The sequence below is a fragment of the Mycteria americana genome, chromosome 7 (genome assembly GCF_035582795.1).
Source record: "Mycteria americana isolate JAX WOST 10 ecotype Jacksonville Zoo and Gardens chromosome 7, USCA_MyAme_1.0, whole genome shotgun sequence".
In the NCBI taxonomy this organism is placed as follows: domain Eukaryota; kingdom Metazoa; phylum Chordata; class Aves; order Ciconiiformes; family Ciconiidae; genus Mycteria; species Mycteria americana.
This window is the reverse complement of record NC_134371.1, coordinates 68,091,398-68,102,350: the sequence shown is the minus strand read 5'-3', so window position 1 is coordinate 68,102,350 and position 10,953 is coordinate 68,091,398. Positions and strand designations below refer to the sequence as shown.

Below are 10,953 nucleotides of genomic sequence, written 5' to 3'. Positions count from 1 at the left end.
CTGCCGTGGGTACGCGTGTGCACACGCGTGTGTGCGTGCCTGCGTGACCCCGCGGCCGGGGGACGCCCACCCGCACGCCCAGCGAGACGCCCCCGAGGCCGCCAGGCCCCCGCGGGACGCGGCAGAGCTGCGGACCCACGAGGGGCGCGTGCGGGCGCGCAAGCGCAGGTTCCTCCGCCCGCCCGCGCCCCGCAGCGTGTGCCCCTCTGCGCACGTGACCCCCGTGGGCGTGCCCCACGCCGCGCGCGGGTGTCCCCCCCGCCCGCGCGCCGCCGCGCCCGCCCGCCCCCGGAAGCGCCCGTCACATGGCCGCGCGGCGCTGCCATAAACACACCAAGATGGCGGCCCTCACGCCGCCAGCCCGTGCTGCGTCATGCCGCCCCCGGCCCCGCCGAGCGCCGCGCCCGCAGGTGGGTCCGGTCCGGCGTGGCCCGGCCCGGCCCGGCCCCGCGCCGCTCGCCGGCGGGGGGGGAGCGGGGGGCTGCGGCGCGGGGGCGGCGGGGCCGGGGCGCGGCGCTCCCCCGTTGCGCACTATTATTTTCCGGGCGGCGGTGTTTACGCGGGCGGGGCCTGCCGCCGCCGCGGGGGTGCGGCCGCCCGCCGAGGCCGCGGGAGGAGCGGGGCCGCCGCCGCCGCCCCTTCCGCGGGTGGCTTCCAGCGCTCCGGACGGACGGAGGACGGCGAGTGGGGCGAGGGGAGCGGGGCGAGCGAGCGAGGCGGGGGCCTGGGCCGGCCTCTCGCCGCGGCGGGGGCGAGCGGGCGGGCGCGGGGGCTGGGGAGGGCTCTGTGAGAAGAGTTTGCCGGCGGTGCCTTCCCATCCCGTCCCGTCCCGTCCCGCGGCTCTGCTGCCAAGCTGCCGCCTGCCCCCGGGTTTCAGGCACCGTGCCTCGGGGAGCGCCGTCGAAGGAAAGTTGGGAGGGAGCAGCGGCGGTGGCCCGGGGACCTGCCAGGGACCGTCACTCCTCCCAGCCTTCACCCGCCTCAAACACAGCCTCTGCCCCCCTCATCGAAGCCATGTAATCGCTCGCCAGACCATTGTACCCTCGTAACTCGCTGTTTATTTTCTTTCCTCTTCAGACTTCTCCAGATTTTTGTTAAAATCGCGCTACTCGAGATGGAAATCAGGTTTGCTACCTGTGCGCCTCATAAGCTTCTGCAGAGGCAGGGCGAGGGTGGCATGTAGGATCGCAAGATGCTTGAGCTGTGCGTAGGGGTGGGGATCACAAGCCTTGCAGGTTGTGGTCAGGGCACATCAGTAATTCTGTTAGTGTGATGCTAAAGGAATTTTCGTTCATACGGAACAAGCGGGGGAAAAAAAAAATAGAGAGAATCGCCAGCCCCAAAGGAGCAGGAGGTGGAACTGGAGTTTAAAAACCAGCCAGACAAACTTAGAACGCTTTCAAAAGCGAGAACTGGCAGCAAACATTGGAAACTAGAGTTTTTTAAAAAGCATGTGGAAATATGCAATGCCTTAGCAACAACAAGAGCAAAAATGTGTACTAGACTCCAAAACTAATGCGTGTTTTTGCTTAAAAAGGGGGTTCTTCAGATAATAATGGGGAACCTGCTTGGGCTTTTTGCATCGAGCCTGTGTATCTTTAGTCTGACTGAAGCAAAGCAAAAATCGGCACGTGCGTGGTAGATGCAAGGAAACAAACCATGCTTGTAGTGGAGTAAGAGCTAGATCCTCTCTAGAGAAAATGGCATCAGCCCTTAGAATATGTGTGTAACTCAAACGGTCTTTGTGCCAGAGGGTGCTGGGGAGGGGTTGTTCACCTTTGAGGTCGTGTACCTTCTCCCTTTAAATAGCGTAATATTTTTTGGAGCATGGATTAAAACCTTGAAAGAGAGGTCAAGGCATACTTGAACTGTAAAATAGTGATTCTTCTCTCATCACTTCAACCTGTGAAACGTAGGATTCCCAATCCTACTTTTATGCCATTCTACTGAAATCAGTAGAATTTTTCTACTGGAGTAGTAATGGTGTTGTAAAAACGCCTCAAAGTAAGAGCAAATGGGTCATTAGTTATGCAGCTTCCTTCCTTTTCAAAAGTCACCATTGTATGTACAGAATCTATTAGTGTGTTTTACCAAGTTTTTTGGTTGTTTTTTTTCCTAGCAACAGCGGATTCTTTAATGATTAATCTGCAAATGGTGGTAAAACTGCAAGTTTCAGGATATATATTTAAGTCATCTCTGTCATCTTACGTCAGTATTGCATAATCTGTTGACTGTCCCCTTTTTATGTAATGTATGTTTGTAGTTTGTTTTAAAATGTACAAATATTTTTTTCCACTGCGTGCTTCTCCTCAGATATTTCATATTTGTCTCTCCATTGCCCTCTTGAGTTAAAAACTTGTAAGACACCATTTTGATAGCTGGATCCAGCCGAGTGTTACGTATTTCTCTCTTAAAAAAAAAAAAAACAAACAACAGTCTCCATAACACCTCAGGACGTGCTATTCTCCAGGTAAGTTATTTGGTCTGTTACACCACTTCTGGCGTTTCTGCTTCCTCCTGGTAGAAACATGAGAGCAACTTGTACTGGTGAAGTTCATCAACATCATAAATGAACTCTATAAAAACTTACTAACACATTCACTTTACTATGTAAAACCATTGTGTTTTTTAAATGCATTTCAGAACTCTTTGTATTTGATTCCCTTAACCAAAGGGGGTGCATGTGTAGATCTGTAGAAATAGTTCCATGATCTTTTCAGCAATGCTTGTTTTTAGGGAAGACAAAAAAAAAAAAAGGTTGGGGGGGAAATACAGGTTGATGTAAGCTTATAATTTAACTAGTTTGCAGTGGAATTGTTTATTTCACAATTTTGTATTTGGATCCTATGACCTAAAAATGCCAGCTGCGTACTTGAAGCACCTCAAGCCTTTAGGCCCCTCTTCTGCTTGCTCCAGCTGCAGTCCCTCGCGAACACAGCTGGCTGTCTGGCGTTGGGCGCTTCTCCTGCCGAAGCCATCAGTAGGCGTAGGAACGGGCGTCTGCGACGCCGGCTCCAGAAGCGTGTGTGACAAACTCCCGATTAAGCCCAGCTGGATGTGTTTGCAGTGCTGTAAAATTCCACCGCCTGCCAGCCTGCTCCGCTGGCGAAAGCCTGGGAGGCTCGGTGCAGTATGCAGCGTGGTCACGGTGTGGTGCTACCCTCGTAGTCACGCTGTTAATGATCCCGCTCCTCAGCTGTCGCAAGCGGTGTAGCTCCATTAACTTACCTGGCTCTCTTCCATTATACCCACTGACTGTCTGGTTTGTGACATTCGATACTTTAAGTAGCATACACCAAACACTGCTGTCTAGCACCAGTGAATTTAAGGGGGAGAGAGGGGTGCCCCCCTTCTCTCTAGTGTTATCTGTAGAGTGGTGAGTTACCCTTTCTCCATTAAATCCAGCGTTGGTGGATTTGGCCAGAATAAGCTACCACTTAAAAACACTTTGAGCTGCATTGCAGAAGCCACCAGTGGTAATTAAGATAGCGCTCATTATCTGGATAATTTTCTGGACCGAAACCTCAGATGCAAAGCCACTTCTGTTCAATGTTCCTGAGCCATTCACCTGGCGGCTGGGCATCTGTTGGGGGTGATGCGGGGTTTTTGAGATGCGGAGGGGATGAGGAGACAGAGGATGCGCCTGCTGGGCTTGGCAGTGTTGTGGAGGGGCTGCAATGACTGACAGGCTGCCCTGGCTCAGTTATCACAGTGCTGATGCTGTCTCTTGTAAAGGTACAGTACTGTGATAACTGAAGGATGGCAGCCATCTGAGCTTCACGGGGCCCCGCGCCGCCGGTTCTCTGTACCCCGGGGACTGATGGACTGATGTATGTACAGCACAGCGTCCTCCTGAAGTGGAATGTACTCATTTTAAATGTACCCCTTTGCATAAAAATGTCAAAGGTTAAGAAAATGCATGTTTCATTTGAATAAAATTTTATGCTTCATTGACACTTTGCCTGTTAATTGACTTGTTTTGCCTTGGAAGATCTTCCAGAAATGCTGTGCTTTGGAAATGTTCAAAAATGGTGCAGAAAGCGGGGTCCTGTGCAGCATGGTGAAGTATTAAAGAGCGGGGGTGGGGGGGGGGGTCAATGGGTAATACTTGGTACCAGAACAGAAATGACTCTGTAGCAATACAGAAAATAAAGCCCTTTGTAGGTGGTACTTAATACTTCTTGTTAAAGTTATCACGATATTTGATAACTAGTCTCCTAACTCATTTTCTGTATGTCTCAAGATGTGGAAATAGATGGTGGGACGCAGGTTATTTCACGGTCTGGGCAGCGCACGAGGGCGATGCAGGGTTTGCTTGGGGCTTCTTTGCCCCGGTGAGTGGGAGACTGCAAATTTCCCAGGTGATTTCTGTACCAATGTCATCAAAATACCTAGAAAGGCCGAAGTTTTCAAGGAACCTGCTCTTGGTCGAAGCTGTCTTGATTTTTGCGCCATGTGAATTAAATTGTGCTGGGAGATAAGCTCTCTGTCCCTGCCTGGGCGGCTGCGGGGAGGTGCTGGGTGCAGGGGTGCGGAGCTGAGGGCTGCAGTGCTGGGACACGACGGCAGAGGGGCCCCGCGGGCCGGGTTGTCTTGGGGAGCCTCAAATCCGAGGATTTTAGTATAAAATAAGCAGAGACCTGCAGACGTGTTAGTGCAGTGCCTGTTCCCCACATCCCCCCCCTCCCCCCGAGGAAGTGTATGGCCCTCAGGCTGCTGAGGCTGATGCAGCAATTTGCAGAGGTCACAATTTATTCTTGCTACCGACGTTAAGCGTGGTCATTAACCAAGTGGTGTTTAGAAAACCTTTCCTTCTGGACTGGATGATTCATGACTGTCCAGGGCCTTGCCCTCTGCTTCCCTCCACAGCCCCAGCTGCTGCTGGCTGCTCTGGGGAGAGGACGGGGAATAGCTCAACCGGCGGTCTGCTCCAAGATGGCAATTAGATGGTTTATGTTATTTCTCCGATCTTCTTTACTGGAAGGCGTTTCTGCCAGACCGTGCTGCTGGCTATGTCTGTGGGCCCAGACGGGGTCAGTGCTGTACAGCCATGATGGAACATTTTGCCAGTGTGCGTCATTTATGCAGGGGAAATTATTACTGGTGTTATGATAGCAGCTTGAGTCTGTTTCTGGAGGAGGACTCTACTGTACTAGAAACTCTGCAAATGATAAAAAAGACATTCTGCTATCAAGACTTTAAGTTCTAGATAAATTAAAATATGAGCAGAGTCAACCCACAGCTTCCTTTCCAAAGCCTGCAGGGACCCCTTGACCCAGGCAGGAATACGCTCGTCCCGAAAAAGAGAGGTGGTCATCTGCCGCAGTGTAGTGGCTGCAGCCGTCCCCGGCTGTACGACAGCAACACGGCCGTGCTCCTTCACATGCCGTGCCACGCTCCCATTTTGGTTACAGGATGAACAGGAGAGACGAGGAGCTGTGGGATCTTGGGGGTGGGAGCGTTTGTAAGCTTGCAGGCTGGCCAGGGCTGGGTTTCATCTCTTTTTAGCTATTTCTGTTGTTGTTTTAGGATCCAGCAGGTGCTCAGGGAACGTGCATCCCCTTTCCTGGGAGAAAGGCAGGTGGCAGTGGAGTTTAGAGCTGGAAGTAGCGTGGCATTCAGCCAGGTCCTCCCGGTGCTGCCCCAAGGACGGCTTTGGGTGTTCACTGATGAATACAGTCAGGGTGTTGACTCATACTAGAAACCAAAAAGTTCTTGTCCTTCCCACGGGAAATAAGATAACTGCTCAGAGGCAGATACAAGGTTTGTTATGGAGCAGGTCCAAGGAATAAGGTTCCTCACCTACCAAGCGTTGGTCAGATTTGGGGGTTAATGACCAACCTGGGTCATTTAGTGGGACGTGCAGCAAAGCTGCTCGCTGTGTACTGCAGCACACGTCAGGTACTGGTGAAAGAGAGCAAAGAGCCTGTTTGAATGACATGTGCCTCTGGCTTCAGATTGTGATTCTCGTTTCCTGTTACAACAAGTACAGCTTTGAGCTCTGGCATGGGACAGGAACTGAAACGCTGTCTGTGCCTGAAAATAACACCTCTCCGATCAGATTTGCCGGGAGCCTTTATCTCCCTCTCTAGCTCAGCGGACATAGAGTCCATCTCTTTTTCCTGTAGCTTCGTACTGATATCATAATGGGACAGACTTATTATAAATACTGGTGGGTTTGCTATGTCTAAATATTGCTACACACGAACAATGCAACTATCAAGTCTTTTTTGGCAGTGGAGCACTTCCTCCCATGAACCGTGTTAACGCAAGATGTAAACAACATGCATATAGTGATACATCACATCACTTTCTGCACAAAAATAAGGTCTCTGAGGACCATCCGTTTTCTGATAAAACTTTCTGTAATTTATGGGTTTGATCCCAAGGCAAGGTAATTTGCTTGTGACACGTCTCAGCTGTCATTCCAGATGGATTTGTTCTAACCCGCTGGTTCTCAGGCTTTTTCATCAGGAAAGTCCCTTTTCCCATCTGGAGGTCGTCGCCTTCCCACCCACGTTTCGCATGCGAAGAACAGCAGTTCTGCTCCTGCGACGTCTCCTCGGGGCTGCGAGGCTGCAGACAAGAACGGCTGTTCTGTTCCTGGCTCTCATCCACAAATCATCCTTTTAAGGGTCGAAGTTTCTGCTCCGAGCAAGCTGGCCAGCCACTATCAGCTTCTGACAACAGCGGGATAAAAGACTTCCATTGTCTGCTACCACTCAGCCTTGAAAGCAGGTGAAGATGTTGCCTTTTCCCAAAATGCCTTTTTTTTTTTTTAAGTGTTTTTAACATCTATTACTGTTCAGTGTGAAGCATCGGTACTAAAAAGCCTCGTTTCAGTTGTACTAAAAGAAAAAGAATCCTTCCCAACAGAGTTTCAAGCACGCAGTTGTCATTTTAAAGTCCAGCAGTGCCCCATATGAATCAGACTGCGTTTTAATTACTGTTCATTCAAATCGTCTCTGGCTAGCGTAGAGCACTTCCACTCAAACTCTAATCCAGGCCTTCTTGATTAAACATCTTTACAAATCAAGTAGCCTAATTGCAATGTCCCGATATGTGCAAATATTAGATGTACCAGAATATAACTTGGTTTTAGGTCAGGTTAAGCAATTTCTGAATGTGAGCCTGGAGATGTTGGGCAAAGTAGAGTGAAAAAACCAAGTTGATTAAGATTGTGGTGAAGTCTGTCTGTGTGATCAGAAGTGTCACCAGCTCAGCCATGCAACATTATTTTTTCTTCAGATGCAGAGGTATCTTCTTGGCATGCCAGCTCCAAAAACTGCTCAGTTAGAGCACCTGCCTGCAAAATTTCATGAGCTTAATGACAATACAACATGATTCATTCATTGCAAATATGCTCAGCTCAACTGTGGTAATATTTTCACTTTCTTAGAGTAAAATCGGATCGATGTGTTGGAGCTGCATTCCCGCTCTCGCTATTCTCAGGGGAGTGCTGGGATTATGTTCTCGCCCCTGTCTCCAGGTGAGGGGACCTTTCCCACTCAGTGCAAACACTGTGCAGTACCAGTAATGGCAATTACACCTGCCTGTTACTGGGAAAAGTAGTCCCCAGGAGTACGGTGTGAACAGAGAATGACACGATCGCTTCTCCTTTCTGCATAAAATATTTCTGACTGTATCTCACATTTTGGAGCTATCTGCTAGCTGAGTTGTTGGAGAATATGTAAACCCGGCGTTTTTGTCAGTAGCTTGATTCACAAAGGGAAACTGTGACTTTAATTGATGTCTGATTGGGGACAGAAATACTCCTCAGGAACTGAGTGTTTCAGTGTGGTACAGTATCAGAGTTACTGCTATCATTTCTCTGTTCAGGCAGATGATAGTCAAGATTGTGCAACTTGGTACATAATTTGCTCTTCATAACGTTTCACAGAAGCAGGAGAGGGGCATGGATCTATGTGTGGATTAATACACTCTTACACGAGATCATGCATTTATGTTGGGCTAATGTTACAAGCTTTCTGGGACCAAACACTGCTGGAGCCAGAGGAACGACCCCTCTTGACTCCAAAGGGCTTTGGCTCAGATCTGTGCTTCAGATCGTAGGTGAAATTCTGATCCCAATCTCAAGTCCCCCATTGACTTCAAGAGGACGAGAACTGCACTTAGTCTGGGTTTTTTTGATACACCGGGATACGCATCTGACACTGGAAAAACCTTCATTGAACTGTAGCAGAAAACAGGGAAAAAAAGAGTGTGAGGCTGCTCGGTAGGGAAACAGCTCTTGGTTTGGATGGTTCCCCAGATCTTCTGAAATTAGGCACTGCAGCCCCAAACATAGCTCAGGACATGTCAGGCCCCAGTGCTGTGCACACACCGGTCTCCTTAAATTAAGGCAAACTCGTTAAGATTTGGTGCTTGGCTGCTGCTGGTCAGTAGTGCCAAGGGAGCACAGCAGTTACGGCGTGGCAGCTTGCGGTGCAGGAGGGGTGGAGAGGGCAGGTGGTTATCTGTGCTCCCTCTACCACAGTTTGCTGCCTCCTCCCTACAGTGAATGTGAGAGCTTGCTATCGACCGCCCTCCATTTTAATTAACTCCAGAAGCAGGCAAAGTACACTGAATAATTCAAGAGAGACATGTGTTTAAACATTTGCACGAGTTTCAGATTCCTCCTGCCTAAAAATAAGTCTGTGAGAGAGCAAATGATTCCTGTTCGAGGTGTTGGCGAATGGGCACCAGAGCCATGGACCCCATCCCAACACCATCGTGTTGCTCCACCCAAGACACCATCCGTGGGTCTCGTCCTTGCTGCTGGGACCAACCTGGGGCTGTTGGTGGTGGAAAGTTCAAGGAAATGAGTCGAGGGCTGCACACACAAGGGCAGCACCAGCACAGGCAGTTTTGGTGGAGAAAAGGCTGGAGAAAGGGCTGGTAGAGGAGCAGGTGAGGTCAGTAACAGGTCCGAACATCAGCGGTTTTAATTGTTACCCTGAAGTTACAGGGGTAGCTGTTTCCGTAACTGGGAGTCTCCCCTCCTGCATTTTTTTAATAAAGAGAACATGACTTTAACAAAAACACACGAGCAAAAACGTGAACGCACAGATGCCCTTTAGGGTCAGTGTTCTGGAGCGCCAGAGCAGAAGTGATTCTTCCAGAGGGAAGTGGATAAGGAGGAGTCAGTACCTTTCCTGTGGAAGCGCACTGATAAAGGCTGCACCGGTTTAGATGGGCACAGATCAGCAGAGACAACGTGAGAGGCTCCGTGCCAATGTTTCTGATGTGTGCCCAGGATTACCTGCTGATTCGGTGTATTTCTTATGCAAGCAATTTCCTTAAATGTGTTGGCTTCACGTTCCCAGAGTGATAAAAAAAGTCATGTGTTTGTTTTAGAAAAATTTCCACCCAGTGCAGAACAACAACGTCTCAAGACAGCATGTGATGCTGCCCCTCCAGCATCCAAAGCCTTGCTGCGTTCTGGTTTGAAATGCAGTGCTCCGGGGGACTCTGGAAATTAAAATTTCCAGAGGCTTATTGCTAATGAAGCCTAATTAATTTTGGATGGAATTGTGACATGCTGCTGCAGTTGCATTTGCATCCCCATTAAAGGAAAACTCATTTTAATCACAATCCACAGTGGGTGTTTTATCTGAAAATTATTAGAGGAACACAGTATCTATTTAGATCCTTCCTAGTCTAAGGATTTTTCACTTTTTCACCCCTTTAACTCAGGTAAGTTAAAGCAGACATGCCACAGCCTTTTAAAACAATTGCATGAAATACAGTGTTTTTCACTTAAGAGGATATGAGGAAAAATGGAGTTACATAAAATGGGAGAAAAATCCTACACTGCTTTTCACCTGCATAGGTTTCATGGAATGAAATGGTAACATCAGCTATTTTCACCAGATTTTGTATTGCAACCTGAATGCTCTCGGTACATTTGAAACCCATAGCTAACAATATCCAAATGCACTGTAACAATTAGCCTCTTACTGTAGACCGTGCCATTTAAACGCAATCCAGGGTGACAGAGACCAGCCTGAACCTCACCTTTCTCTGTCTCTAGGATCACTGACATCTTTCATTTTTCTCTTCCCATACCCTTTCACAACAGCCACACGGTCCTGCTGCATCCACGATGCACGTGGTTAAGCAGCACGGCAGGACGAAGGCAAAGACTGGGGCACTAAGCTCCTGACGGTGATATTGCTCATCTTTAATGGGCTTGGGGAAAAGTCCACATTTCTCCAGATTTGGAGTTTGTTTGCCATCTCGCTTGTATTTCTGAACCCTCTGTGCCATTATGAGCAGCACCCTTCCCGGAAACATGACCTTAATTCTCTATCTCTATATGACAGAGGGAGGGGGAATATAGCAAATGCCACATAAAAATGCTGCTTTATAACATAGACCAAGGAAATATAGTTTCCAAAAGTACATGAGAGAAACAGCAGCAACAGAATGTGCTTTGGAAGTTGTCCAGGCAAGGCTGTATATCCCGGCTGCTACTAATTCATTAAACATTTTAGAAACATTGCATGTTCCAGGTTACATGTGTTCTCCTGAAAGAGACTGGGGCACCTGGTCTCGGATGCTGGACACTGACCTGAGAAATGCCTCCAGCCATGTAAACAAGCTCTGTGATCTGTGGACCATGAGGGACGTGAATCAATGTTGTGTATCATTACAGAAAGGTGAACGCTTTGGTGACAAACATGGCATTTTCAATCCTAAAACATTTAATTGTTGTTCTGGTTGAGGTCACTGCTCTGCTTCATCCCTCCCCACCAGCAGACCTGCCTCCAGTTCCAGTTAGTGCTAGACTTGCCCTTATAAAAGCCAACTGTTGCACATATAGCTTTTTCTGGGTTATATATATATATATATATGGAGCTAGTATATAAGCAAGTGCGTCTAGCTCTAGTGGTGTGGCTGGCAGGCAGCCAGGCAGCAAGTGGGTACCTGTGAACTGTGCCAGCACCAAAC

At 49.0% G+C, this 10,953-nt stretch overlaps 1 long non-coding RNA gene across 1 annotated transcript; it reads left to right on the top strand.

Annotated features, from left to right (window-relative positions):
• Positions 1-312: 312 nt before the first annotated feature.
• LOC142412941 (uncharacterized) lies at positions 313-4,074 on the top strand. The gene is made up of 3 exons (XR_012776644.1): positions 313-410; positions 1,078-1,125; positions 2,120-4,074. It is a non-coding gene; the product is annotated as an uncharacterized LOC142412941 (long non-coding RNA).
• Positions 4,075-10,953: the final 6,879 nt, after the last annotated feature.